Here is a 7,238-nt window from a genome sequence, read left to right as displayed (position 1 = left end):
CTCCTCCCCCCCAAGACTTACCGAAAATCCCTGGTGGTCCAGCGGGGTCCCGGGAGCGATCTCCCCCTCTTACGCCGTTGGCTGCCACTAATCAAAATGGTGCCGATGGCCCTTTGCCCTTACCATGTGACAGGGTCTATTGGTGCCATTGGTCAGCCCCTATCACATGGTAGGAGCAATGGTCGGATGGCCCGCGCACATCTCTAGCAACCATAGCAACACAAACAAGTACTGGTAACTAAGGAGACAGCCAATGGAATGTAGAACCATACCTCTAGCTAATGAATTCCTCCGAAATTGACACTTTTTAACTGATTGGTAACATTTTCAATTAGGGTGCACTAAGTCCTGTTAGTGCGCACTAACTTTGAAATTAGGGAAACCTGAAATAAACCCCCCCCCCCCACCCCCACCCCGAACCATTTTAAAAATGAAATCAAACAGATAATGACATGAAAAAAAATCAGTGCACATCCCTAATATACACTATTTTGCCAGTCTTACACAAACACTGTTGTCAGACCTGGCTCTTTTAGATTCACCATCAATCATAAAACATTAGGCCATCCACATGTCTTTGGTGTACTCTCTACTTTGAGTATACTTTTTCTACTACAGTCTATTGTTCTCTTTTGGTGTAATGCAGCCTAACTAGGCCTAAGAGGTTTCTGTTACACACTGACCCAGACAGAGGAGCAGTAAGTAAACGAAAGATAGAGAGGAGAGCAGCTGTAAACTCTCTGCTGGGCACGCTTCTGAAGAAGGGGAAGGGGTAGTTGAGGCCTAACTAGCAAAGTAGCATTATATGATGTTTTGCTGAATCTGGCTGCAGCTCAGCATGGTGTTCTCAGCTTCTGCGGGTGGACCTGGGGGATCCTTGGGTAGATCTGGAAGTATATCTATTGGGATACCATGGTGCAGAGTGATATTATGCAATAGAGATGTGAATCGTGTCCTCGATCGTCTTAACGATCGATTTCGGCTGGGAGGGGGAGGGAATCGTATTGTTGCCGTTTGGGGGGGTAAAATATCGTGAAAAATCGTGAAAAATCGTAAAAAATCGAAAAAACGTAAAATCGCAAAACCGGCACATTAAAACCCCCTAAAACCCACCCCCGACCCTTTAAATTAAATCCCCCACCCTCCCGAACCCCCCCCCCCAAATGACTTAAATAACCTGCTGGTCCAGACAACAAGATTCAGTAGCAGGAGCCCGTTCCGGACCGCTGCCGTTCCGGACCGCCGCTGGACCCGCAGGTTATTTAAGTCATTTGGGGGGGGGGGGGGTTCGGGAGGGTGGGGGATTTAATTTAAAGGGTCGGGGGTGGGTTTTAGGGGGTTTTAGTGTGCCGGCTCACGATTCTAACGATTTATAACGATAAATCGTTAGAATCTCTATTGTATTGTGTTCCATAACGGTTTAAGACGATATTAAAATTATCGGACGATAATTTTAATCGTCCTAAAACGATTCACATCCCTATTATGCAATACACAGCAGAGCAGCACTATTTCAGCTACTCTGGGTGAGGCATACATTAAAGCTCACCCTGTTTTGACCAAACAATGAAATCTACTCTTGAAAACCCTGGAGGTACATTAGATGACTCAGCAGGTAGAAGATAAGGCCTCATTGTACCTTGTCTCCGCTGGTATGTTTGGAATAGCTACATGGGTGAGAAGCCAGGACCTGTAACTATATACCGAATCTACTGCAGCAAAGAGAGAAGGGCTGCATCATTCACACCACCATGACTTTCGGATATCTCTGACAACCCACAGCATGTTTGAAGACAGTATAAGCTAAGCTCTAGCTTAGCATGATCCTTAAAAGCATATTTCCCAACCTAAAGGCCATGTGGCCTTTTTCTTTAACATTATATCAACACTATAGCACTAGCTTATTGTGTATCATATCTTCCAGAATGGGAAACTGCATGTGAGGTTCTTACCAAAAGTATGCAAGTTACCCCCAACCAACCTATCACTACCTATTTCTAGTAGAGATGTAATTCGGCCAAACCTTTTGGTTCGGCCTTCGTTATCAGCCCGCCATGGGAAATTTTGTTTTCCAGTGGTTCGGGCCAATTTTATTTTGGCTGCCCCAAAATGAATATCTGAAACCCACTCCAACCTTCAAATTTAATTAATTACAAGCCTCCCACCCTCCTGACCCCCTCAAAACTTGCCGAAAGTCCCTGGTGGTCCAGCGGAGGTCCCAGGAGCGATCTCCCACTCTGAACTTTGGACCAAAATAAGAAAATATAGTATTGTTAGTGCTAACTAACCAAATGTCAGGAAATGTTGGCACCATCAACAGGCCTTGCAGCAAAGATCACAATGACCTTTCTAACTCATAGCAACACAACAATTGGGCTAAAAAAAAAAAAAAGTTTATCCCAGTGAAGCAATTAAAACATTAATGCAACGTGGTTAATGTGTGGCAAATATAAATCACTGGTCAATATGTCTTAACATAAAAAAATCTGTATTGTAGATACAGTCACATCAGTAGTACACTTAAAAAAGTCTGTACAGTAGATGTTGAAGAACTGGTAGAGATCCCAGAACCCGGAGGTGGCTACTGTAGTTGGTGTGTCAATATTCTGTAGCTCAGAGAATGCTGAATAACCTCTACTGAAGGAAAGGCGGTAGTGGCCCGAGGCTCGGGGTACACCGCGGGAATTCCTCAATACAGTTCATATAGTAGAAATCAGTAGAGGTACTCACAATAGATGGTTCTAGGAGAGAGAGAAACCTAAGAAGCAGGTCTGATAGCAGTCAGGCAGGTAGGCCCTCCGAGGAGTGGATAGCCAGGAATGCAGGGGAGCCCCCGAGGAGCAGGTACTCAGATGCCAAGACCAAGTCGGGAACAGGAAGTCCTCGAATGAGGTGGATTCAGCAAGATGGAACTCCTTGCTAAATTGTAGAAGGCAAGGGCCGGTCGGGTTAAATACAATAGTGGATTGACATCATTGGGAGGAGACGTCTCCAGCTCTGCCACCCTGGGATCGCTGTTCCAGTATCTGAGGGACTACAGCCCAGCCAGGCGCTTCCAGTTCACTACTGCCACCTCTGGTGGTTCAATATACTATTTAATAAAAGAACTAGTGTGTCTGTCTCCAAACTCTGAGCCTGACCGGTGGTACCTCTCAGGATCTCCCCCCGGGGGCATGGTCATCTGCCACCGGCCCAAGGTTTCACCCACAACTATCCCAAACAATAACACAGGGTGACCTGCAAGCAGAGAGTCATGTGCCCATCTGAGGATCTTCTTCCTGAGAGAGTGAGGGACCACTACCTTTCTGGCTGGAACCATGTGTGTGGCTGAGAGAAGTACCCTGGTAGGGTCAATTATATCAATCACAATCAAAATAGGCTCTGTTACACTTTATGTATTCCGGGTACCCCGTTTGTAAACAAAATATTAAATAATAGGTACACCTGTTTGTCTATTTTAAATTAATAGGAGATTAGCTACTATATATTTTTGTGGGACCTCTCCTCACAGGGTCATGGTATTTTTACCAGACTCTTGCTTGTGGTCTCTGGTCCATTTTACTTTGTATTTTTTAGATATTTTTTCATTTATATCACCCCACTTTCACCATTAAAAACTGTTATTTAAATTTTTGCTAAATTTTTGTCAAAAAGCTGATGAAACCTTCAAACCACAGTCTGATATAGAAAATGTCACTTTGCCTTAGTTTCAAAAGACGCTGTATTCTGCAAAAGTACTTATCTGCTTCACCCAACGCGATCGCGTTTCGGACCCCCCCTCTTGAGGTCCTGCTTCAGGGGATAACCATTTCCATCTTTTTTTCTGTGACAAAAAATCAATTAAGAAGAGTTCAATAGCTACATTCAATCCTTCTGCTGTTGTAGCCGCGATCCCAACGTAGACCGCCGTTGTTTGCAACATGGCTCGCTGAATACGGAAGTACCTCCCTCACGTTCCTTCCTGATAGGGCAATACACTGATGTCAATCACATCAAACCTCACCACCGGCTATTAACATAGTTCTCCATCACGTTGTCTCATACCTATTTTTTCTTACACAATTTTTCTAACCACACACAGTTTATTAATAGAGGCACACACTTTTCCAGATTCTCCTAATTGTGTCAACCAGATGTAGCTGGTATGTCTCAAAGTAATTTAATCCAATAATTTGATCACATGTATTTTATTCAAAACCCGTAGATTGCAACTCTTAGTGTAGTTTTCAACCAGGTCGGAGCACTCACGTCATCTGCTGTCACAAACCGAATCCAAACCCCGCCTACACCATGTTCTCCATTACGTGGTTTAGTATATCTAGTTTTATGTAGTTCATCAACCTCTCTTTCACTCATCGGAGCAGAATCTATATGAAATAATTCAACAACTCATTGCGCCCGCCGCGATTTGATCGAAAAACATCAATCACGGCTGTTTATACAGTTTTCAACCAAGACGGACCCCTCACATCATCTGTTGACTAAAATATAAGCCACTCCTCTTGGTTACATCATTTTTGACATCTGAGTTTTTTATACCACTATCTCCTCCAAGATCGAATTGATCCAGGCTGTATTAGCACACTATTCTTCATCACGAATATTGGATCCCCACCAGACACCAATCTTATACTGCCAGAAATATTTATAGAAAGCAGCCGAGGCAATCACATTCTACCTCTACGTTGTGACTAACACAGACTGGAATATATAAACTTTGTCAAAATAAAATGTAATCAGATTAGTGAGTACCAATTAATCTTTTCATTCAGGCCGTGTGGATCTATTGTATTTAAAGTGTAGATCCAGTGATGTTCCCTTTTATTAAGATGATACTGAATATCACCCCCTCTAACGCTTGGACGTATTTTTTCAATAATTAGCCATCGTAAATCAGTGAATACATGTTTGTGTGTAACACAGTGCTGGACTAAAGGAGCCACCATTTTCAGTGTCTTTAAACAACTTCTGTGCTCAATCAATCGGGTACGAATTTTCCTTTTTGTTCTTCCTTTATAGCACAATTTACACGGGCATTGTATAACGTAAATCACGCCCTCAGAGTCACAAGAGGTCTTTGATCTAAGTTTCACCTTCATGTTTGAATGTGGGGCTTGCCATTCTTCACCAGACCACAAAAGAGAACACATTTCACAGTGGTCACAGGGGTAATGACCACCCTGCGTGGATCCCACCGTCGTTGATTGAAAGGTGGAATGAACCACCATATCTCGTAGATTTTGTCCTCTGAAAAAAGCAAATCTTGGATTTGTTTGAAAAGACTGATGTAGGGCCAGCACTGGCCAATGATGACGAATTACATTGATGACTGATTGAACTTGAGCGGAATATCTTAAGGTGCAGGTAAGTTGTTTGGAAAAGGGGCGTTGTTGATAATTCAGGAGTAATTCCCTGTTTGCAAATAATGCCCTTTTAAAGGCTCTCTTAATGACTTTTTTTGGATACCCTTTTTGACAAAATCTATCCACCAACTCTATTGCTTGAACACGAAACTCTGCTTCCGTAGAACATATCCGACGGAGTCGAAGAAACTGTGATATTGGCAATCCATCCTTAAGACGGAGAGGATGAACACTGGAGTAACGTAAATTATTCCGATCTGTCGTCTTACGATATAGAGTTGTACTGATCTTCTCACCATCACGTCTAATCTTTATGTCCAAAAAGGATATTGATGTCTGTTCATGCTGAGCGGTAAATTGTAGATGAGGGTCTAATGAGTTGAACCAAGCCAAAAAAGATTGAAGATGCTCCAAAGAGGATGCCCATATGAAAAAGATGTCATCAATATAGCGTTTGTATATTAGCATTTTTGTGAACCACTGTGAGGAATAAAAATATCGTTCCTCAAACTGTGTAACATACAGATTGGCGATGTCCGGTGCTACTGTAGCCCCCATTGCCACTCCTCGTGTTTGCAGATAAAATTGCCCATCAAACTGGAAAAAATTTTTAAACAATACCAACCGCAAACATTCTAATAAGAATGATGTAGGCACTCTATGTGGACGTTGGCGCTGGTGTAAGACCTGTTCCATCAACATAAACGCCTCTTGTTGGGGGATATTTGTATATAACGATGAAACGTCCAAGGTAACTAACCAACATTCGTTGGGAAGATCATTGACCTCTTTGAGAAGCCACAACATATGCGAGGTGTCTTGAATGAAAGAGCGTGCTTCTTTTATGAAGGGTTTTAAGAAAAAATCCAAAAAAATGGATAAGAACATAAGAACATAAGAAAATGCCATACTGGGTCAGACCAAGGGTCCATCAAGCCCAGCATCCTGTTTCCAACAGTGGCCAATCCAGGCCATAAGAACCTGGCAAGTACCCAAAAACTAAGTCTATTCCATGTAACCATTGCTAATGGCAGTGGCTATTCTCTAAGTGAACTTAATAGCTGGTAATGGACTTCTCCTCCAAGAACTTATCCAATCCTTTTTTAAACACAGCTATACTAACTGCACGAACCACATTCTCTGGCAACAAATTCCAGAGTTTAATTGTGCGTTGAGTAAAAAAAGAACTTTCTCCGATTAGTTTTAAATGTGCCCCATGCTAACTTCATGGAGTGTCCCCTAGTCTTTCTACTATCCGAAAGAGTAAATAACCGATTCACATCTACCCGTTCTAGACCTCTCATGATTTTAAACACCTCTATCATATCCCCCCTCAGTCGTCCCTTCTCCAAGCTGAAAAGTCCTAACCTCTTTAGTCTTTCCTCATAGGGGAGTTGTTCCATTCCCCTTATCATTTTGGTAGCCCTTCTCTGTACCTTCTCCATCGCAATTATATCTTTTTTGAGATGCGGCGACCAGAATTGTACACAGTATTCAAGGTGCGGTCTCACCATGGAGCGATACAGAGGCATTATGACATTTTCCGTTGTATTCATCATTCATTTTCTAATAATTCCCAACATTCTGTTTGCTTTTTTGACTGCCGCAGCATACTGAACCGACGATTTCAATGTGTTATCCACTATGACACCTAGATCTCTTTCTTGGGTTGTAGCACCTAATATGGAACCCAACATCGTGTAATTATAGCATGGGTTATTTTTCCCTATATGCATCACCTTGCACTTATCCACATTAAATTTCATCTGCCATTTGGATGCCCAATTTTCCAGTCTCACAAGGTCTTCCTGCAATTTATCACAATCTGCTTGTGATTTAACTACTCTGAACAATTTTGTGTCATCTGCAAATTTG

The sequence above is a fragment of the Rhinatrema bivittatum genome, chromosome 3, assembly GCF_901001135.1.
Source record: "Rhinatrema bivittatum chromosome 3, aRhiBiv1.1, whole genome shotgun sequence".
NCBI classification, from domain to species: domain Eukaryota; kingdom Metazoa; phylum Chordata; class Amphibia; order Gymnophiona; family Rhinatrematidae; genus Rhinatrema; species Rhinatrema bivittatum.
This window is presented reverse-complemented; position numbering follows the sequence as displayed.